This window comes from Cupressus sempervirens, chromosome 11, assembly GCF_028749045.1.
Source record: "Cupressus sempervirens isolate cs-2001-9-10 chromosome 11, ASM2874904v1, whole genome shotgun sequence".
NCBI classification, from domain to species: domain Eukaryota; kingdom Viridiplantae; phylum Streptophyta; class Pinopsida; order Cupressales; family Cupressaceae; genus Cupressus; species Cupressus sempervirens.
The window spans coordinates 454081548-454107430 of record NC_143128.1 but is presented as its reverse complement, the minus strand read 5'-3'; positions in this window follow the sequence as shown (position 1 = coordinate 454107430).

The window sequence follows — 25883 nt, the reverse complement described above, 5'->3', positions numbered from 1 at the left end:
TATAAATTACATGTTTAGCTGAAATTTTTGGAAAAACAAAATGAGATATTTATGCATTGCTAATAATTAACTACTTCCAAATATTCAACAGGAAATAAAGTAACAACTATTCTTAAATTGAAATAACTATCTAAAATGAGATGTTTCTTCTAGATATTCAATTGGAAATAAAGTATCAACTATTCATAAAATAAATGACTTTTATCTTGAAATGAAGTAACTATCTATTCATTTAGAGGTTTTAAGAACATATAGTATAATTGAAAAATATTCTTTAACTTGTTGCCCAAGCCTTGGCATTGGTGAGAGGAGAAGCATTGACATAGGCTTAATCTCTCAACAGTAGACCATTACTTATCCTCACATTATTCTAATTTAACAGAATAGCCCTCCCTACCTCGGGATCAGGCTTCAGATGTTCATAAGTCCAACTGTCAGAATAATCGAGTGGGTTGAAGTCCCAATAGTTATTCTCCAAAATAACTGAAGTGTTTGGACAATCAACAAAGATCACTTGTTCGACATATTTGCCTAATTCTACCATGGCCAAGGATTTCAAAATTGGGTCTACAAACTCCACCAACTTCACTTGACAACATTCATCATGAGTGGAACATGCATGAGCTAATGTATTATTTAATATGTTTTTAAATAATTCTGATGCCATTCTTGTTTTGCAGATTCTCTACACCTCACCTTTTTTAGGCTACCAAGCTGGTGATTCCTAGGTGCTATCAATTTATTATCACTGTGTTACTTTACACCTTCTTCACCATGTATTGGCATCATCGCTTGGTGAATTCTTTGGTGTACTAATTTTTAGAATATTATTTCTACCATTATGAGATATAAAAGGATCTATTAAAAATCTAGATTGAGATGATTAAATTTTCATGGCAAAGTTTACATCAGTATTATATGTTGCAAAATGATTCTATTAATTATCCTTTGAATATGTAAGAATTGACATACATCATGCTAAGGACTCAGTATCACAGTATCAGACTATTGAAGTTATACTTAAAAGAAATAATAACAGGGAAATTCAGTGATGCAAATAAAAATATATATAAACATTTTGATCTATATAAATCGGACTAGCATGAAAAGAGATTACAAGAAATCAGGTTATGGTATTGTCTTACGTGACTCCTCTTATTAAAGTCTAGAAGGCTTGTGCTTGGATGATTGTCTCCAATCTCTGTGACTCGCGACAAAGTATAAGAAAGAATGAATTAGCAGTAACTATTCGATTACTCAACTTTTGTTGATTGAAAGATAACAACGAAAATAAGTTTGATGGCAGAATGAAAGGTGAGAGAGAGTGCGTGATACGAACATGAGAGTCTAAGAAATAAAAAAGATCCTGACTCTATGACATCTGTCCATTACAAGAATCCATTCAAAAGTCATTCAAAAATGATTCAAAAGAAAGAAAAGGGGAGAAAGAAAGAAAATAGGAAGTTTAAAAGTTATTATTATTTTATTATTATTATTATATTTTCTTATCTACATCCATGTGTATGTATTGATAAGATGACATCATTGGATTATTATTTATAATGTATTGGTGTCATTTTATTTTTATTTACATATGTTCGTATTTGAGAAAGTAAAATAATTATTAAATAATAATAATATTGGATAATTCTTTTAAAGGTAAGAGTTGATGTTTACTTTACATTATTTATTATAATGGTCCTTTTATAGCTTATGCAGTTCCACCATGCAATATGTTGCCAAGCCCTAGTAACCTTGCCAAGATAGTTTTAGGTCAAACCTGTCCATTCTGATGATTGGACTATTCGACCATCCCCTTCTGATGACCCCATTTAGTAATGCTTCCCCTCTCTCTTCAGTCTTCTTCCTGTAATCATTCAAAACAACATTCTCGCCAAGACATCAATTCAAGATTTATAAATTGTAAATTCAAAATCATCTCGTGATCATTAGAGATTTCATTAATGTCAGAATAACTAACTCTTCTTTCACATGTTCATCGTATATACAATGACTATAATTAATTAACTCAATTTCACATGATCAGGAAGAAATAAATCGATACAACAACTATAATTAACTCACTTTCACATGATAAATAAATCGATACAACGGCTATAATTAACTAACTCACTTTCATATGATAAATAAATCGATACAATGGCTATAATTAACTAACTCACTTTCATATGATAAATAAATTAATACAACGTCAATACAACGACTATAATCAACTAACTCACTTTCATATGATAAATAAATTGATACAACGACTATAATTAACTAACTCAATTTCACATGATCATGAAGAAATAAATTGATACAACGACTATAATTAACTAACTCAATTTCACATTATATTGTTTCGTTAAATCAACGACTATGTTCAACTTAAAATATAAGGCAAAAACTTGGGATGTAACATACCCACCCCCGTAGATTTTTCATCGTCCTCGATGAAAATAATAAAAAATTGTACTTAATCAGTTAAAATAAAAGAAATAAGGTATTCAATTTTCAACTTCAGAGAAAAGATAGGGGTATCCTTGAAAAATATTATGATAATCTTCCTAGGTGGCATTATCTTCCATATACTGGTCCCACTGGACCTTGCACTATGTTACTTCTCGATTTCGTAAGCGCAACTTACGTACCTCGAGTATTATGAGTGGTTTTACCTCTACCACTCCTAGCTCTTGCACCTGTGATAATTTCCAATCAATCATATGCTCATGGTGGGTAATATACTTTTTAAGGTAAGACACATGGAAGACATCATTCATCCTGGCAAGGGTTGGTGGTAAAGCAATCCTATAAGCCACTGGGTTGACAACCTCCAAAACCTCAAAAGGTCCTACATATCTAGGGGCTAACTTCACATTCTTGCCAAACTTGATAGTACTCTTCTAAGGTTTAACTCTTAGTAACACCTTATCCCCAACTGAGAATTCTCTGGGTGTTCTTTTAGCATCAACATAACTCTTCTGTCTGTTGTTTGCTTCCTTCAACCTCTAACAAATTTGAAGTACCTACTCTTCCATCTCCTGAAGCATTTCAGGCCCGACAATGACTCTATCCTCTAATCAATTCCAACTTACTGGAGTTCTACACTTATGACCATACAAAGCCTCAAAAGGAGCCATTTTAATTGAAGACTGATAAGAGTTATTATATGCAAATTCTACCAGAGGTAAGTATGTTTTCCATTGATATTGTTAATCCATACAATATATCCTTAGGAGATCCTCTAATACTTGATTTACTCGCTCAGTCTGGTCATCTATCTCATGATGATAGGTTGAACTAATATTCAATTTGGTGCCCAAAGCTGTAAATAATGTTTGCTAAAATCTAGAAGTTATCCTAGCATCTCTATCTAAAATAATTTTCTCTGGAATCCCGTGTAACTTGAAAATCTCTTTGATGAACTTATGAGCAATTTTAGGTGCTCCATTAGATAAAATTCTTTGGTATGAAATGAGCAACCTTTGTCAACCTATCAACCATGACCAAGATAGTGTTGTGCCGGTTTCGGGTCATAGGTAGCCCTTGTACAAAGTTCATGGATTACCTGCCACTTCCACTCAGGTACCTCATTTGGATGCAATAGACCTGTTGGGTACCAATGTTGCACCTTCAGTCTCTGACATTCCAAACAACCTACTACAAACTCGATCTCCCTCTTCATCCCTTTCCAGAAATATAAAGGTTTTTATATCAGATAACATCTTCGTTACTCCTGGATGTCCTGAGTATGGAGTTGAGTGATATTCACCTAAAATCAATCTTCTAAGTTCAAGATTATTAGGCACATAGATTCTATGGCGATTCTTAACAATCCATCCTCTTCTAGGCTAAACTTTGAATACTTAGGATCCTATGGGTCTCTAATAAGGGCCATGCCGATTTCTGTATAAAATTCATCATGTTCCAAATGTTGTAAAATTTGGTCTCTCAACCTGAAATTTACTATAGTCATTGCCAAAATGTGTCTTCTCTGGCTTAGAGCATCAACCACCTTGTTTTCCTTTTCTTTAATGTAGTTTATGTCAAACTTGTAATCTGCTAAAAATTCCAGCCATCTCCTTTGTCTAGCATTAGGATTCTGTTGGGTGAAAATATATTTTAAACTTTGATGATCAGATCTAAGCTCAAAAGGTTTTCCAAGTAAATAATGTTTCCACATTTGCAAGACATGCACTACTGCTGCTAATTCAAGATCATGTGGTGCGTAATTTTGTTCGTGGCTTTTCAGTTTCCTAGACTCATAAGTAATGACTTGTTCCTCTTGCATTAATACCCCCCCTAAAACTTCACTTGATGCATCAGTGATAACTACAAACTGTTTCTGTGGATCGGGTACCCTTGAAATAGGTGCAGTAGTCAATATTTCTTTCAGAAACTCGAAAGTTGATTGACACTATTTCGTCCAAACAAATTTCTTTCCCTTCCTTTGGAGTGAGGTGATTGGATAGGCTATCCTCGAGAAATCTCTGACAAATTTTCTGTAGAATCCAACTAATCCCATGAAGCTCCTAACTTCAGATATGTTTCTAGGTATGGGCCACTCTTTAATTGCTTTTATTTTAGATGGGTCTATTGCTATACCCTGTGCTGAAATTTCTTTTGGTAAAAAGCACACTTAGATAATTTTTCATATAACTTGTGTTCTCTTAATCTTTGCAAAACTATCTCTAAGTGCCTCTGATGTTCTTCATTTTTGGAGTATACTAAGATTTCATTTATGAAGACCAATACAAACTTGTCTAGACAATCCTGAAATATACTATTCATTAAATTCATGAAAGCTATTGGGGCATTAGTTAATCCGAATGGCAACACTGTAAACTCATAATGTCCATATCTAGTTCTAAAGGCAGTTTTATGTATATCTTCATCTTTAATTCACAGTTGATGCTATCCTAACCTTAAATCAAAATTTGAAAATACAGTCGCCCCCTTCATTTGATCAAAAAGATCATCTATCCTTGGCAATGGATACTGATTTTTGATGGTGACTTTATTAAGCATCTTGTAATCTATACATAGTCTCATGGTTCCATCCTTCTTTCTTACAAATAACACTGGGGTTCCCCATGGTGAGACACTAGGTCGAATCATTTTCTTATCCAACATATCCTGTAGTTGAATTTGTAACTCCATTAACTCTGTGGTGGTCATCCTATATGGGGCCCTGGATATGGGTTCCGCTCCTGGTATCAAGTCTATGGTAAAATCAAATGCCCGAGAAGGGGGTAATCCAAGAAGTCCCTCAGGAAACACATCTTGATAATTCTTCAAATAGGGGTATTTTTATTCGAAAGATTCTTTTAATTTTTGCCTAATTTTTGCATCTTCATATATGTAGTCGTCTGCATATGTGGTTGTTTTAGGCTCTCTTGTATCTTCAATCTTAACTGTACAAAATTCACAACCTTTTCTTCCATACATCTTAAGTTGCATTGGAGAAATTTGTTTTGGTCTGATCTCATGTTTAATCCCTGAAATGCTCGTGGGTCTTCTTTGATTGTCCACACAGTTTACAGTTTTGGCAAGACAATCTTCCTTTGCCTTATGTTCATTGAGCCAATTGATTCCAATGATAATTTCATATGACCCTAGTGGAGCTACATATAAGTTCAATTCTATAGAAATTTTTTGAAAATCAACCTAAACTTCAAACAGGCATTGCTCTACCTTGGCCCTTGACTGGTTTGCATACTCGACTGTCGATGGTTTTGCCATAAAACCAGATCTTTTCGAAAATCTACTTAACAACCTAGGTGATATAAAACATTCAGTTTCTCTAGTATCAATTAATATGGACACAAGGTTTTTGTAAATCTTACCCAGGGTTTCAATGGTGCCTATCTACTGCTCTGCTTGCCTATTATATAGGGCTGCATGAATCCTCTGCTGAAAGGCTTGTTGCTGCTGTGACAAAGGTTGACGCTGTGACTGGCTGATGTTGGGTTTATTAGGGCACTGTCTTATACAATGATTTCCTCCATAGCTAAAACATCCTCCTGGTGGTCCCTTCCCATTATTTCTATAATTTTTGTTCATATAAAAATTACTTTTGATGTCTCTTGTTCCACCGCTTTTAATTTTAGGTTTATTATTCTTATAATCCTTAAATTGTTTTTTTGGCAGTCCAAAATCAGCACCTTCTAAATTCCAGGTAGTCTTCCTTTTGTTGTCTCGGATGGAGTCATCCTTTCTAATCTTATGCTCTTTTCGGACAACCATTTCTAGAACCTCTTCCATGCTCCGAGGTGCAAAAACATCAACAACTCCTCCAATCCTATTGTTCAATCCCATGATAAACTTTCTCATCTTCAGATTGGTGTTTGATAAGGTGGCATGTATTTAAGCAACCACATGAACTTCTTCCAATACTTATGCATTGACAAGTCTCCTTGTTTTAAGTTCTGAAAATCCAAGAGTTTTTTATCATAAAAGGTCTGAGGTAGCCAACGTCTTTGAAATATGCTTACGAATTTCTCCTAGGTGATATCAGTAGTTCTAATGTTTTGCTTGACCTTAGTGTTTCCCCACCAAGTTGTAGCTTCTCTAGTGAAATGATATATTCCTCATACTACCTTTGAGGTCTTTGAAAAATTCCTAATCTCGAAATATTGCTCCATTTTGGTCAACCATGCTTCTACTTCTTCTCCAGACTCAGAACCAAAAAACTTAGGTGGTTTTATTTTCTTTATGTCTACTGATAAATAGCCACTATTTCTTTCTTCTTTTGCATTTTTGATCATTTGGGAGAGGGGGTTTTGTTACGTTTAGAGACTTCTGTCTCTACTCTAAAAGTGCATGTGGTTTACACTTCCTCATGGTCTGGCCTCATCCGGGCTACCATTTCATTCATCTTTCTTTCCATGGTTTCTAGTTTTGATTGTGTTTCTTGCAAAATTTGGAGTAGCAGTTCATTGGAAGATGGAGGATTCTCACGTACTATATCTAGGTTTTCTACATTCTCTCTATTATTCATTTTTATATTTTAGGTTTCCCACCTGTTAATTTACAAGTGTGTTATTACGCGGAAAGAAAAAATTCAAAATAGAGATATAGTCTTACACCACATATTTTTCAATAACTTAGTTTTATTTTTATTGCCCAACTAAGAAATCTTATTTACAAAATTTTCTCTATTGAGGAAATCTACATTCACATAACATTTTAATCTTGCTTTGTAGCATTACATTTTGGTTCAGCTTGGTACATATCTCATGTCATCTAGGACCTATGAAACTGTAAAGGGGCTGCTCTGTTGAGCATTCCAGCTTTGTATCAACTTTTTTTTATATGCCGCCTTTTTGGCAGGAGTCCACATAACTCTTTCCTTCTTCATCCACTAAATTGCCTGATTCAAGGTTTCATTATCTTGATGTTCAAAATAGTAGTAGTAGTCATACTTAGTCATGTTTCTAATAAGATAAGGAAAGATAGGATGCCAAGTTTTCTTGTGGGGTGTTTTACGTACTAACATCTTGTAGTCATTTCAGATCTCCATTAAGTTTTTAAGAAGGTAGTGTGCCCTAGGTTCAGTGTCAAACCTAGCTCTCTGATACCATATGTAACATACTAGTTTTTCCAACCAAATACAAATCAATTACTTTAACAATTAACTAATTTTAATTCACATGAAAATGATTCCTACTAACAAAAAATAATTGAAGAAATCCCTTTTCCATATAAATTACATGTTCAACTGAAATTTCAGGAAAAACAAAAGGAGATATATATGCATTGCTAATAATTAACTACTTTCAAATATTCAATAGGAAATAAAGTAACAACTATTCTTAAATTGAAATAACTATCTAAAATGAGATGTTTCTTCTAGATATTCAACTGGAAATAAAATATCAGTTATTCATAGAATAAATGACTTTTATCTTGAAATGAAGTAACTATCTATTCATTTAGAGGTTTTAAGTACATATACTATAATTGAAGAAATTTCTTTAACTTGTTGTCCAAGCCTCGACATTGGTGAGAGGAGAAGCATTAACATAGGCTTAACCTCCCAACCGTGTACCATTACTTATCCCCACATTATTCTAATTTAATAGAATGACCCTCCCTACCTCGAGATCGGGCTTGGGATGTTCATAAGTCCAACCATCAGAGTAATCAGGTGGGTTGAAGTCCTAACAGATATTCTCCAAAATAACTGAAGCGTCTGGACAATCAACAAAGATCACTTGTTCGACATATTTGCCTAATTCTACCCTAGCCAAGGATTTCAAAATTGGGTCTACAAACCCTATCTCCACCAACTCGACTTAACAACATTCATCATGAGTGGAACATGAATGAGCTAATGTATTATTTAATATGTTATTTAATAATTCTGATGCCATTCTTGTTTTCCGTATTCTCTACACCTCCTCACCTTTTTCAGGCTACCAAGCCAGTGATTCCTAGGTGCTATCAATTTATTATCACTGTGTTACTTTACACCTTCTTCACCATGTACTAGCATCATCACCTGGTGAATTCCTCGGTGTACTGATTTTTAGAATATTATTTCTACCATTATGAGATATAAAAGCATCTATTTGAATCTAGACTGAGATGAATAAATTTTCATGGCAAAGTTTACATCAGTATTATATGTTGTAGAATGATTCTATTTATTATCCTTTGAATATGTAAGAATCAACATACATCATGCTAAGGACTCGGTATCACAGTATCAGACTATTGATGTTATACTTAAAAGAAATAATAAAAGGGAAATCCGATGATGCAAATAAAAAGAAATATAAACATTCTGATATGTATGCATTAGACTAGCATGAAAAGAGATTACAAGAACTCAGGTTATGGTATTGTCTTATGTGATTACTCTTATTAAAGTCTAGAAGGCTTGCGCTTGGATGATTGTCTCCAATCTCTGTGACTCGCGACAAAGTATAAGAAGAAATGAATCAATAGGAACTATTCAATTACTCAACTTTTGTTGATTGAGAGATACCGACAGAAATAAGTTTGACGACAAAATGAAAGGTGAGAGAGAGTGCATGATACAAACATGAGAGTCTAAGAAATAGAAAGGATCCCGACTCTACGACTTCCGTCCGTTACAAGAATCCATTCAAAAGTCATTCAAAAATGATTCAAAAGAAAGAAAAGGGGAGAAAGAAAGAAAATAGGAAGTTTAAAAGTTATTATTATTATATTATCTTATCTACATCCATGTGTACCTATTGATAAGATGACATCATTGGATTATTATTTATAATGTATTGGTGTCATTTTATTTTTATTTACATATGTTTGTATTTGAGAAAGTAAAAACATAATTAAATAATAATATTGGATAATTCTTTTAAAGGTAAGAGTTGATGTTTATTTTACATTATTTATTATAATATTCCTTTTATAGCTCATGCGGTTCCACCATGCAATATGTTGCCAAGTCCTAGTTGTAAAGAAAATCCCACAAAAGATTAAACACTAGAAAGAGATGGGCTCAAAAGAGAAGACAAATAAAACCTTCTCATCACACAAAAGAGAAGACAATGCACCAACAAAGATAAATACTTGAGAACATCGATGTTATTCAAGCACAACCAAACAATTGGCTTGATGAAAGACCTCTACCTCAAAGACAAAGCAAGAGAGAAAAAGGTGAGGAAGAAGCCAAGCCCTTCAAGAGGGACCTACCAAGGAAAACCAAAAAGTGACACGAGAACCAAAACTTAAGATTCCACAACACCAAGCCTTAAAAACAACCTTATCATCAACTCCAAAAACAAAACCCCCAAGACCTCCAAACATGAGAAAAAAATGATCCCTCAACACAAGGGGGAAAAATTTCTCTACCATCTGAAGCCTCAAGGGGGGATAAAGGTACACAACTACTATTCACCAATTCCCACATCACGAATAGACATCCATAGAAAAAGTAGAGAAGGCCATATGTGCCAGGGAGGTTCACCAAACAAATACAAATTTGAAGAGGGAGCCACAACAAAGTCACCCAACAAACTTCCCAAAGGCAGTACTAGGAAGACATTTAAAAAAAATGCCAACACCAATGGGGTGCACATCTTCACACCAAAATTGCATCTCTAAAAACTAATGACCCCAGACTCAGCAACCAAAAACACATAAAACTATAGCACAAAAAACCCCAAACAAGTCAAAGGGCAGAATAGAAACCAACTTTATCTGTACAACTTTTGCCCTTGTCGCAATAACCACCTCCATAGAGACTCCATTAATGTTGGTGATAGAAGGCCACACCACCCTTACCCACTCACAATCAAGAAAGCAACAATATGGAGACCAAGAGAAATAAAAAAAATGCTCCACAAGCAATTTTATTATACTTGAAAATCCTTACAACACCCACAAGATGATATAATAGATATGACTTCTTCAAAAAGAAGTTTACAAATTCTTCAACATAAGTGAAATCCCAAATAAGAGCACACCAAGAGCTTCACCAAGAATTTATACTTCAAGAGCTACACCTTTAGAGCTTTCACACCTTGAAGTCTTCACACCTTCTAGCTTCTACTTCTCAAACTTGATTAGAAATGCTCATATGCCTTGCTTAAATAGGCATTTACCACCCAATGCATGACTTATCCACAAGCTTCTAGAATTCCTCCACAACCTTCTACAACTTCCACAACCTTCTACAATATCCACAACTTTCTAGAATTCTACCCACACACCTTGATAAATGAAATGACAACCATTAATTTTTTTATTTTTTTCTATTATGCCACCTATGCACCTCGAAAATAAAAATCCTCTTTTCCTTTCTTTTCTCTTTTTTATTTTTTATTATTTCCCCTCTAATTTTCGTCACTTTCTCTCTCCTCCACAATTTTTTTTTATTTTATTTTAAATTTCAAATTTTACATTCATCATGTCTCCCCTTTATTTTGGATGCAAGATGCTCCTGCATTAGTTGGTTTGAACCCTAACATTCAAAAAAACAAACACACTCCCTCTCGTGCACATGTTATTAAATATATTTTGTTTGTAGTGTGTGTGTGTGTGTGTGTGTGTGTGTGTGTGTGTGTGTGTGTGTGTGTGTGTGTGTGTGTGTATGTGTGTACATACATTGATACATACATGTATGTATGTGTACACACACACACATACAGATACACATACATATACATATACATATATGTGTGTGCATGTGTATATACATACATATATATGTCTATACACACACACACACATATACATTACACACACACATATATATACATATCTATGTATATATATGTCATATATGTATGTATCTATGTACATATATGTATACACATATATACATAGATATATACATACACACATATATGTATGTGTGTGTATATATATATATATATATATATGTATATACCTATATGTATATGTATATATATGTATATACATACACACACACACACATATATATATATATATATATGTACACGTATATGTGTATATAATATATATGCATATACATATACTTATATACATATGTATATGTACATATACTTATATACATATGTATATGTACATATACATATATGTATTATACATATGTATATACGTATATATGTATATATGTATACTTTTACACACACACACACACACACACACACACACACACACACACACACACACACACACACACACACACACATTTGCGCCATTCACTTTGATAAGCATAAGTCTTTTTAAAGAAAAATGATAAAATATAATTATTTTGAAGTTAGGTCTGTAACATCAATATCTAGGGCACCCAATTAGTTTTATTCATCTTGATTGAATTAATTTATCAAGTTATGAAGTGACATTAACTATAATTTTGACATTTGTTTATGTTGATTACTCTAACTTGATCTATAAATATTGAAATTCATTTTTTCTTTTTCTGTTAGAAATATGACATAAATACCTAATTCCTAGATATTTCTCATTTTTGTTTTCCAATTTACTATTCTTCCAGAAGCATTGAACACAAAAGTTTCTCAATGGTTAGCCAACCTATATTTTGTAAAACTAAAAAAAAAAAGTCATAATAAAACTCAATATATAAAAAATCATAATCATTGGAAAACTTTCTGTGAGTACTATCATCCTAAATTTGGGCTTGTCAAATAAATTCATGTTATCCTCCAAGAATTTAAGGTCAAAGTGATTTTTTGTCAACATTCAGATAGGTGCGTAGAAGACTCAATTATAGGTATGACTAAGGAGAAGAGAGATTATACCAAAGAGAGTTTGATCTAAGAGGATTTTCTCTAACCTTTTTCAATTTACTCCTTTAAATGAGACCTCTCAAAGCTCATATCATGTTTACTTAATTACGTGTAATTTCAACAAAAAGCAAGGTGTTTAAAAAAGAAAGACACTATTTTGGGACCAAATTTAGGTTCTTTTATCCTTAGAAAACACACTCTAATATTTCCTTTCTCTAACAATATCAATTAATTGTATAAATACATATCTTATTCAATATCGATTTGTTATACTCTAAATTAATGCACAACATTTTCATTTTCCTAAGGCCACCAAAATATATCAAATCTAGTTCAATGCCAATTGTGTAATTTGTATCGATAGATTTAAAATAATGGAAGACTCAAGAAAAAAATGACATATCAAGACACACTACTTTTTCTTTGTCATAAGAGCAAGGGAGAGAAGGTTGTAAATCAAAATATACTTAAATATGTAAAATATGGAGGATAAAAGCAACTCATGTATACACTAAATAATATGAACAAAAACTTTGTGTATGAAATGTCCCCCTAGGATATTTTCTCCATATTTGACTACAAAGATTTAAACAATTACTTTTCATGCAATTGATTTCAATATATCCAACTCAATATATAAGAAATTATAAATATCAAAACATAAATAGATATTTGAAAATAAGATATGAATGTTAGCTTTAACTTTTCTAGAGCAAAAACAAAATCCAATTGTAGTCACATAACTTACAGTTAGATTGGATAACCAAAAATATGAATTTAAAGTTCAAGTGAGAGACTTGAGTGATATCTCCAATAGAAAATGAGTTTTTGTCCACAATGTCCAAGCTCGAGGGTTTTTGTCCTCAAACTGCTAAAAGTTAAGATTCCTAGAAATCTCTAAGAGAACAAATGAAATACACACAAAGCATGCTCAAAATGAGCTTCTCAATGATATTTTATAATACATCTTTGTGACTCTTCATTTTCCCTTTGTTTGTCTCTTGCAATTCTTTTTCTCATTCTCTTTATTAACCCACTTAAAATTAAAATGACTTTCTTAATTATTCACTAAGCTCCATTAAGCAATCTTAATACTTTATTAAATAATTTAATTAAATTTTAATAAAAAAATATAAATTAATATTTAATTGACTTATAATGTCTCAAGAAGAGGACATTACAGTCCCCCCTTCCCAGAGATTTATTGCCCTCAAACAATTTACATTTGCATGTTGAAATTGGATGCCTGGGTACCATATCAGCCTCAAGAATGTTGTTTTTCCAATCTATTGTTGTACTCTAATATAAATAACACCATACCTAGAATTGTGAAGTCACTCATCAATATCCAATTGAAGTAATGCATTAAAAATGCCAAAGCTATGATTCCAAATTACCATGTCATAACTATTAAATATGGTGAGATAGTAGTATCTAAAGGAGCTATCAACATTAAACAACTCTTTGATTGCAAATAATTTCTCATAGAAGTGCATAACACCTATCATAGTCACACAATAAACCATATCATGCCAATCTAAGTTGTGATTGTAAAAGTCAAACTACTCAAGACTGAGACCAACAACCATGACACGACTAAACTAATACAACCATATTCAGTCTGGTATACCATTGAATGCATAAGAAACATTACTAAGCGAGTTATTGAAAATTCATCTTCTATGCTAAAGATATATCTTCCATCTATTCTCAACTGAGAACTACTCAATTTCTTAACCAAGGAATCCATCCAAATCTCATGTAGATAAAAATCCAAACTTATGTGTAAGATGATAGAAAAGTGGGTAGTAGTACCAACTCTAGAAATCGATCCACTACTCCAATCCTGTGACCAAACTTATCACTGGAAAATTGCATTTTGATCCCAAATCCTACAACCACTTCCAATCTCATCACCAAAGTCTGAAAGAACTCCCTCATCTAACTCAAAGAGTGAATTATCAAATATCTAATTAACATCCACCTCAAATTGAGAATTGTCAACAACTTGAATATTATCCTTTACTCCCAACTCATGTTGAAGTTATGTTTGGTCCAAAAATTTATTATTTGATTTTTTGGGACAATTATGCGAGTGAGAAGTTTGCTGTACAGTGTCAAGTTCCTTAATCACTTCCTTGAAAAACTTACTTCTTCCTTTGTCCTCTTGCTCCCTAAACTAATTAGTGACCAAAATCAAAAAAATTCTTCTTGAAGAGCAACCTAAATATTCTCCAATGTCTCCTATGTAATGTTAAGCTCCTTGATGAACTTATTCAACTTATCCTCATTTTCTTTAATTATTAAGATGTACTTTAACAATATTTAAGATATGATGTGTGTCTGAAATGCAACAAAAATAATTATATTTTATAGATTCGAAAGCCACTTTGAGCACTTGTAAATTTTTAATACTAAAATCACATTCTATGCCCTTTTTTCTCCTCTCAATTTGAGCCTTCATATAAAGGTTTTCAACAATTCTATGAGTTTTATCATAATGTGATAATGCTACAACTATCATATCAATAGTGACTTTCAACTGGCTCTTCAAATTATGTGGTTCAATTGGCCTATCACCAAAATTAATGCCATGTAATAAATTTCCTAATTTTTCCTCAAGGTAATTCCATGCTAAAGATTAAACTCATCAAATTGATTTGGGATTCCACATAATAAAATTTATGATTTGTCTTCACCTTCTTGTGATTCATCATTTTAAGTGTTCAATCAACATGCTCTATACCAATGGGACTAAAGGATACTTCTTGAGTAGATGCATTGTGTTTTTCTTCTTTATTGGGCTGGTCTAATTTCATGGTTAAAGCTTTTGTGTTGACATCATGTTCAAGGGATTCTTTTTCATAAGAAGATATATGATCTTTATCAACACTTTGATAAGAAGTTTAATGTGTTCTTTATGGAGAAAATGAGGAACACAATTATGATTACTACAAGATTTATCAGGAAAACTTATCTTAGTATAAGATTTATCAATATTGATTTCAAGATCACCAACAAAAATCTTAGAGTACTTATCACATGTTAAAATTGATTCTTCCTCCATAATGTCATCCTTAGCTAGTTGGAAATCATCATCTTATTTCATTCCAACATGCCCAAAATTAGGTGTATTTCTTTTAGCTTTCTCCTCATGAATCAAGGTTCTATTTACAATCGTATCTATGCTTTCATTCATCACTTGGATGCAATATAATTTTTCCATTGTCAATCCCACAAATATGATCAAGTGTCCAAGCCTTTTGACATGTGAAATAAAATTTCTCTTTCCTCATTTGTTTCTCATTCTTTTTTGAAGATCTTGTAACTTGTAAGACCATTAATTTTAGTTCATTTTCAATCATGTGCTCCTTGAACCTTTAAATTTTATTCTCAACCAACCTCTTTTAGAGCTCATAATCTGTATGTGAGATTTTATGGTCCTTTCTTCAAATTTCCAACAAATCTGATTGCAACTTCGTGTAGATATCATCATCCTCATCTAAGATGAAGGACATAATAGTTTGCACACAAACCTTGCCATTGTTAGGTGATGTTTCTTTAATTTTATTAAGAAGCATTGAAATATTTGTTGTATCATTTTTCCACATTTGAGATCCAACATGATAATTAAAAATCTTGTTCTTTTCATAGATTTTAAATTTTTGGTCCTTTTGCCAAAAGTAGGGGCTTTGACATCATGTAACCCATATATATTATCTACAATCAACTATATAACCTTTTTCAATATACCATAATTGTAGGGTACTATAGGATCTATTATTTGTATAATCTCACCAAGACATGAACCAATTACAAGTCTTAAATGTTCACATGATTGTTCCAATAACATGTGGTAGACCAAATAAAACATCGAGGCCTACAAAGCTCAATTCAAAAGTCTCCAATGTCACTGGTCCACTTTGGAAAAAATAAAAGTCAAAACTTTCTAGCTTAGAAAGAACAAAATCATTAAATTTTATTGACTCCAATTGTAATCCAATCAAATAGAGCCAATTCTCTACTTCCTTTCCTTTCAACAAGTCTCATAGCTTACCACCATTAAATGTGTCATTTAATTCAACTAAGAAATTTTTTTTCTGATTTGTCATTGTCTCAATTTCTCTTACCCCAAAATGTAACTAAAGTTTTTCATTACTTCAACAGTCAAGCTACATAGGCATTTTAACAAACAATATACATGCAACCACATGTTTCTGTTTTTTTCATACCAACAAATAAATGCACAATATTCAATATTGAGAAAAGAAGAGTTTTTTTTTTCAAGTAGGATGATATTAAATGTAATGTCCCCACTAATAGGATTAGCTTGGGATAAATATTACTTGCAACATAAATGTTAGAATTTAAATGATAATAAGTTTAAATATATTATTCTACCCTCTATCTTAACTCAAAACCTTAAAGACGTCTCCAGATCAGGATTACTAACCTTCTTGAGGATCTCTAAGTTTTTAATAGTATAATACCAGTTCTAATACCATCATCGGTTACTTCTCCCTCTTCTATGAGGTGCCCACTTTAAGGTTCTTCCTAGAAGACATAACCTCTATCCAGAGCCCTTAACACATGCATTTGTTGACTCATTAGAATATTCTAGCCCATGTTCATGTCAGTCAAATGAAGGTCACTCTCACATATCGACATTGTTATATCAATCAATCTCAGGCATGTCGATCAGATGGATATTATATCAATCTCACATACCAACATTATAAAGATAACATTGATATTAAGTATGTCAATTAAATGGAGGTTATATCAATCTCTGACATGTCGATCAAATGGAGATCACATCAATCTCTCATACCAACATTATAGAGATGATATCATTCTCAGGCATGTCAGTCAAATGGAAAGTACATCAATCTCACATACCAAAATTATGGAAACTATAACAATATTAGTTGTGTTAGTCAGTTGGAAATTATATCAATCTCTCATATTAATACTATTAGAATTTAGATCAAAAGGTTATAGGATAAAAAATATCCTTTGATGCATATATAATCACATTTACAGTCTTCACTGTGTACAAAAAATTCACTTTTATAAACTTGACATAAAATCATCTATAATCATAAATAATTATTTCATCTCATTTATTATCAATTCCATAATATATATATATACCTTATAAATGACAATATATCTCCACTTCTTCTTGAATTATTTCTGTAATTTTTTGATTTTTGACCACTACGTTCTCATTACACTTCTCCTTTGGAGCATTGCTTCACTTCATTTCCCTCCTCCCTATCTTCCCATCTCCCACATCTCTCCATATATGGAGGATGAAAATCACTATGTTTCCTTTGATCTGTAAGTCGTTCTATTTAGACCAATCATGGTTTCAAGTCATCGACAAGACTAAGAGGCTGCTCCTCAAAAATGCAAGAAGAGCTCTGTTCATATCTCTCCTTTTCCATAGGAAGCATATCTCTTTTACAATGACAAGGATGGATAGACATCTTTGATCTAGGAGACATCAAAAATTCTCTTCCACTCCCTCCATTCCTCTTAATCAAAACCTACCATGTAGAATACAGAGCATTTGGACAATTCCCTTATATTCTTTGGTTCCATCCTTTGCATTTGAAGCTAACACTGTCCCTCTTGGTAAACCCATGAATGAGGATAATTTTTTGGAGGAGCACAACAAATCTCATTCCCACCCTATCCCTAAAACCCTAAATCAAAGAATTTTAGATACAAAAGTGGTGCGTGATTCAACTCTGGATGCATCTTTAAGTTCATTGAAACTCTTAGCACATTGGAGTGAGAAAGAACAATCTGGGATGATTAAATAGTGTGTCTCAAAATTCTCTATATAGATAAGTATTTCTTATCTTGATTGTGATTTCTATTGTATAGGATGTTATTCAGATACCATTAATAATTTTCTAGTGGAAGAGGGTAAAATTTATTATGTTGTCTCCCCCTTTTTGTTTATGGATTATCTCGATAACTTTAATCCCCAAACTTTCCTTATGCAAAGAAGAGCCTTCTGGTTTACTTAGGGTACCCTCCCTTCATCTTTTTTAAACAAGGATTCTATTCAAAGCATCAAAGATTGTTTGGGCTCCTATCTTTGGTGTGAAAACCCTAACTCTATACAAGATGAATGTGAATCTCTTTGTTATTAATCCCAAATTCAAATGATCAAAGATAATCATACGCAATACCAATGAATCTTTCTACATCTTTCTGAAATGTTTCTATGGAGACATTGATGGTAACAGGGCCACATTACTATAAGACTTTACTACCCCTCAAAATATTTTATGGTCCTTTAATTTGATCCCCCCAAAATTTCTTCCTCAATGCTGGCCCCATCGATCAAATTTTAATAGATGAGAGTGTTTGCATTCAATCACAACAATTTATTGATTTCAAATTCCCCTCTTAATTCTCCCCTTGTTTACCTCACCCCCTCCCCTATTCAAGATGATCCAAAAATTTGATTAGTTTTCATCACTAATTCCATTATAGAGAGGTCAACTTCCTCTCCTCCCCCTCTCATTGACCTAGATTACAATGAGACATTTGTCTCTTCTAACTCTCAACCTATGGTCCTTCCTCATGGATTATCTCATTTGGATATGAATGCAAGTTCCTCCCCCCTCCCCCACCTTAGTTTGAATTCCTCTTAAGTCATCTAATCCTATTCAAAACTCACTCACAACCAATGAAGAGGAGGCCACTAAAATCATCAATTCCCTCCAAACTAGATTACTCCAGCTCAACGACTTGATGGGTGTATTTGTATTTACTCATGGGGGTTCAAAAAGAGCTTCTACGATGGAAGGAATTAGAAGAGAGACTTCATGTTACTTGTGATTATGCTCCTATAACACAAATTATCAATCAAGAGTTTGAAAAAATCTGATGGAACTAGCTTAAATCTATGATTTGATTGGTATTAATCACTAGTCTAACCTGTTAGGAAACCTACCCTTTGATCCATCAATAAATCCTTATCAGGAGGAGTTGTTAGCATGAATGTTGTTTTTATTCCCATGGGGGAGTATTCGAGTAGTGTTAGAGACATGATTCAATGATTATATGATGCATTCATGACAGAGTTTTTCATTGATGTCAACATACTAGTTATTATGTGAAGACTAGTAGACAAACAATTAGAGATTGAATTCACATGGTTTGTGGATTGAAGATCAGATTATGATCACTTAGGATTATGATCTACAATATGTCTAGATGCTACAACTAAGAGCGCGTGTAGAAATATGAAGATTTGGTAGATTTATGGAGAATTTAGTGAAGGTAAATTTCATATAACTTTTCTAGAAAGAGGGCACTATTTGTATTATATTTCCTAATAGAGATGTAATCTAGTTGAGAGAGATAAGATAGAGGTTGAAGACATGTTGAAGATGACTTTTAAAAAAACATAATAAAATGATCAACGAGTAGAAAGTTATGAACATTGTGAGTCAACAGATTGCTTGTAATTGTGAAAAGTTGTAATATTGTAATGTAATATCTTAAGCTGGTACTATATTATTATTATAAATTGGGAAAGCCTCAAGGATAACTCAATAACTTGTTCTAGGAATTGGTATAAAGGAAAGTTCATTTCCTTGTGGATAGTTATCCAATGCAGATAGTGTGATATGTGAGATATTTTGCGAGCTTTCATGCAAATATCTTTTGAATAAGAGAAGTGATTGGTGTAGTTAAGGCATGGTGAGATTAAAAGGAACTATATTTGGAAAGATAAGTGGTTGATGGATAGTTGTTGATATACACTTTTATTATTTAGTGAGGATAGTATTGAAGCTATTTAGATAGTGCTTCCATCCTTCTTCCTTTCAACTCATAATAAGGTTGGGACAACTCCTAAAAGAGTTGAAATCTCCTAATAAAGATTCAAAGTCTCCTAACAGGGAGTCATATGTATTGATTGTATTTCATTGACTCCTAACAGGGTCCATCCTTTCACAAGGAACATTTATATTGGTACATAATCTTGTGGGAATCATTCCCACTAGGGTTTTCCCTTTGATTAAGGGTTTCTCTAGTTAACACATATGGTGTTATTGTGTATGGTTGTATTCCTATGATTTTTGCATCTACTATTTACATGTCTCAAAATTACTAAAGATATTGAGATTTTTTTTAATTGCATAACTGACAACCCCCCAGTTATCTTGGTGAAATTTACTTTCTAACAATTGGTATTAGAGCATCAGGTCCTTGAAGGAAAAGATTTATGCTTAAGGAGATCTATAGCAAGTCATTTTAGGAAAGATAATTCAAAGTTTGATAGAGTTAACTATGCTAGCTGGAAAGAAAATACGATGACACATGATATGCATGGGTCAAGAATATTGGATTATTACTAAAAATAGCAAGGTTGTGATTGAAGAAAAGATACGTGCCAACTCAACATGATTACTAGATCAGCTCTATTATCAACTCTTCTAGAAACTGAATTTGCTATGGTAAAATCTTAAAGATTTGCTCAAAAATTTGGAATGCTTTGCAAAGTACATTTGTAGGTGATAAACATTCTCAGAAAGTTATATTACAGAGTTGGATATGTTTATTTCAAGATGCTAAGATGATGGAAGATGAATATATAAGAATTGATTTTGGTAGAATATCAGATATGTTTATAAGAATCAAGACTTGTGGAGGAGAAAAATCAAAAGATGAAGTTGTACAAAAAATATTACAGACTTTGACACCTGCATACAAAAAAAACACAAATGATTGAACAAGTAATTCCATATACATCTAATTTTACAAGAGAGGCTTTTCTTACAAGACTACAATAAGCTGAAATGTGGATGAGACAAAATTGAGAATTCCCTAGAGAAGAAACTGCTTTTAGCATACTTAGAGACACACCTATGTTGACAAGAAGTGCAAGTACAAGTGGAGATCATGTTAGTAGTAGCCAAACAAAAAAAAGATGAAGAAAGAAGATCTAGGAAGGACTTTCCTTGTCCTTCCTACTAATGAAGAGAGAACCTAAAGGTAATGCATTTTTAAAGTGTTGGACTTGTAATCAATTTGGCCATTTTTCTTCTAAATGTCCTAAGAGAGTAAAGAAGTTCAAGCCTAGAAACTCTTATAAATGAAGAGTATGTAAGGATTTATTTTAAGTTGATGAGGATGGTGATCTTAATTTCAAAATGGTACACTTCTTGACTGAAAGTGATGATGAGGATGATGAAATAGGATTTGTTTCTATTAAGGGAGAAAGCCTTGAAAAAGAAGAAGTTAGAGAAGAAAAATCATTAGTATCACAAGTTGAAAAGAAAAAATCTGATATGATTATAGATATTGGTTGTTCCTATCATATGATTGGAGATATCAATAATTTTTGTTGGGTTCAATAGCTATGATGGAGGAGTAGTTAGAGTTGGAAATAATGTAGCCTATCACAAAAGGAAAATAATCTATTACACTTGATGAAAAGACTAACATTGATGATGTTTACTTTGTGGATGGTTTGAAACATCATCATTTGAGTGTTGGACTTGTATACAAGGGATATCAATTATAGTTTACAAAGAAGACTTACATTATCAAAGATATAGATGTTTAGCTGATTGGTAGTGGTAAAAGGACAAGAGGTAATGTATTTCATTTGAATCCTAATGAGATGCCATGTTTAGTTGCTAAGGTGGATGATACTTGGTTATGACATAAGAAATTTTGTCATATCAACTTTGATAACATTATGAAGGTTAGTTCTACATTTGTAGTTAGAGATTTTCCTAAGATTGTGAACCTACTAGCATGGTGTTTAAAGAATGTGCAATGTAGAAACATAAGAAAAGTTCATTTTCAAGCAATAAATTTACCACTTCAGTGAAATTGAAGATTGTGCACACATATTTGAGTGGTCCTACAAAGATAAGAGCATTCTATGGTGAAAGGTGTTTTATGATTCTTCTTGATGATTTCAGTAGAATGATGTGGGTTGCATTTCTTAGAGAAATATCTAAAGATTTTGAGAAATTCAAGATATTTAAGAGTAGAGTTGAGAATGGATATGGTTTAATGATTAAATGGTTGAGATATTATAGAGAAGAAAAGTTTACTTAAAATGAGTTAAACAATTTTTGTGAATATGATGGTATAAAGAGACAAATTTTAGCCCCTAAGACACCTTAGAAGAATAGGATAACAAAAAGGAGAAATTGATTAATAACAAAGGCAATAAGAGAAATGATCCTTGAAAACAATGTAATAAAAATATTTTGGAGAGTAGTAAATACAATAGTATACACTATGATTAGAGTGGAAATCATACAAGGCACTAGCAAGACACATTATAAACTTTGGCTTAGAGATGCACCTTTTGTAAGTATTTTAGAATATTTGGAAGTAAATGCTACATTAAAAAAGATGATGATATTGGATAGTTTGATTCAATAAATGATGAAGGTGTGTTCCTTATATATTCATTGAAAATAAAACCCTAAAAATGTTTTAATTAGAGATCTAAGACTACTTTTGAGAGAGCTAATGTGAGAGTTGATTAAGACTTTAGAATTTAGGAAAGGATACTTGATTATAATTCTAATGAAGAGAATAATCCAAGAACAAACAAGGAGAATGTTAAGTAGGAATTAGTTTTTGAAATTGACACTGGTTTGTAGATTGAAATTCAGAGAGAAGAATAGAGAGAAGAGCCTAGATATGAACCTAAATGGTAATCAGAGTTGAAACAATGACACCTAACATGAATATGGCAAAGGATCACCCTGCTCAACAAATCATTGGAAGTAGAGGCAAAGGAGTGATGACAAGAAACAAGGTACAAGAAGAACTATGTTAAATTTCTCAAGTTGAACCTAAGAATGCTAATGAATCTTGTAAAGATGATTACTGGATAAAGGCTATGAAGATCAGATTGAAAAGAACAAAACATGGGAATTGGTTCCTAGACCTATAAAGGTTATTGGAACTAAACGGGTATTCAGAAATAAGATGAATAAACAATGTGAAGTTAAAAAAAAACAAGATTGGTATGTAAAGGTTTTTCACAACAAGAAGGAATTGATTTTGAAGAAACAATTACACCTGTTTCTATATTAGAAGCAATAAGAATGTTTTTGGCATATGTAACTAACGAGAGCTATAAAATTTATTAAATGGATGTCAAGTCAACTTTTAATAATGGTGAACTTAAAGAAGAGTATACATTGAGTAACTTGATGGTTTTCCTTTGACCAATAAAGATGATATGGCTTGAAAATTGAAAAAGGCATTGTGTGGGCTGAAACAAGCACCTAGATCCTAGTATGCAAGTTTGGATAAATACTTGACAGATTTGGGATTTGTGAAAGATAATGTTGATAATAACTTGTATATGAGAAAGAAAGATAAACAATTACTAATTATTGTAGTATTTGTGGGTGACATAATTTTTGGAGGAAATGATGAAGAAAGAATTTGAAATGAGTATAATTGGTGAGATGAAGTACTTCTTGGAATTGTAAATTATACAAAATAAAGATGGTATTTTCATATCTTAAGCTAAGTATCTTAAAGATCTATTGAAAATATTTGGATTGGAAAGTTGTAAACCTATTGGAGCACCTATGGTAACTAGATGTAAGTTATCTAGAAAAAATGAATCCCCTACTATTCAACATAAAAAGTACAAATATATGATTGGTGGATTGCAATATTTGACATACTAAAAATTGTGGCAAGATTTTAGGTAGATCCTAAAGAAACACATTATGCAATAGTAAAAAGATTTTTTAGATATTTGTAAGGCACACTTGATTATGGATTATAGTATGAAAGATCACATGATTTTACTCTATGTGCATACACTGATGCAAATTGGGTAGGAAGTGTAGATGACAGAAAGAACACTAGTGGTGGAGCATTCTACTTGGGAGGAAGATTAGTTTCTTGGATAAGAAAGAAATAAGATTTTATCTCATAGAGTGCAATAGAAGTAGAGTATGTAGACGTAGAAAAAAATTGTAATTATATTATTTGGATGAATTGAATGTTAAAATACATTGGGATTGAGTTTACAAAGACTGTTATCATACATTTTGATAACACAAGTATAATGAATATGTCAAAGAATTGAATTTTACATTCAAAGACAAAGTATATATCTATTATCACTTTTTGAGAGAGAAAGTTGCAGAGAAAGAGACCAGATTGGAGTATGTTAACATAAAGGAGAATATTATAGAAATATTTACAAAACCTTTAGCAAAGGACACATTTGAGTACTTGAGAGGTATTCTTGGTGTTATGAACCAACCTACTTTTGAGTAGTTGATGCAAATATTGCATTAGTCCTATGGTAGCAAAGTGTAATTTCTTTTATTTGGACTGGATTCTCGATGCTTCTCCTATGGGGGAGTATCTATGTTTGAGCTAAGTCATGAAGGGCTCTTGATATTGGTATTTAATAGTGTCTTTGGACACTTGATTTTATTATAGATCATACTTTGAGAATTGACATAATGATGCATTTTTCATTGATGTCAATGGGGGAAAGAGTAGTATCATGAAAAACATCTTTTGGAAGAGAGTTGTATCATGAAAGAGAGTAGTATCATGAAAAGCATCCTAAGATATGTATGTTTGGAGATAGTATAAAATATGAAATGTTATCTTTTGAGGGAGAGATGAGTACATTATACATTCAATGGGAGAGAGATGAACTTAATGGAGAGATTCATATTGATTGAGGAAGATGATTTGAAAGATGTTTATGTATGGAGGAGATTAACACCTTCCTTGTACATGGTTACATTCATGAACAACATGAATGGGGGAGGAGATACATAAGAGACATATTTGGTATTCATGGAATTTAAATATTTTTCATCTATGTTACCATCAATGCCAAAGGGGGAGATCGTTAGCATGAATGTTGATGGTTTCGCATGGGGGAATATTTGAGAAATGTTGGATACATGATTAAGTGATTATATGTTGCATTCATGATAGAGTTTTTCATTGATGTCAACATACTAGTTATTTTATGAAGACTAGCAGAGAAATAGTCAAAGATTACATTTTCATGGTTTGATAATTGAAGATCAACTTATGTGCACTTGGGATTATGTTCTATAGTATGTCTAGATGCTACAACTAAGACTGCATTTGAAATATGAAGACTAGATGAAGTTATTAAGAACATAGTGAAGGTATCTTCATAAAACATTTCTGGAAAGAAGGTATTGTTGTTTGGATTTTATCTCCCAATAGAGATGGAATCTAGTTGAGAAAGTTGAGAGAGAGAGAGAGAGGTTGAAGACACGTTGAAGATGGCCTAGTTAAACATGCATAATTAGATGATCAATGAGTAGAAAGTTTTGAAGACTATGAGCTGATAGATTACTTGTAATTGCGAAAAGATGTAATATTGAAATGTAAAGTGTAATTTAATATCTTATGTTAGTCCTATATTATTATTTAAAATTGGGAAAGCCTCAATGATGGCTCAATAAATTATTTTAGGACTTGGTATAAAGGAAAGGTCATTTTCTTGTGGATAGGTATCTAGTGTAGATAGTGTGATATATGATGTGTTGCGTGAGCTTGAATACAAATATCTTTTGTATCAGAGTAGTGATTGGTGTAGTTGAGGTATGGAGAGATTACAAGAAACTT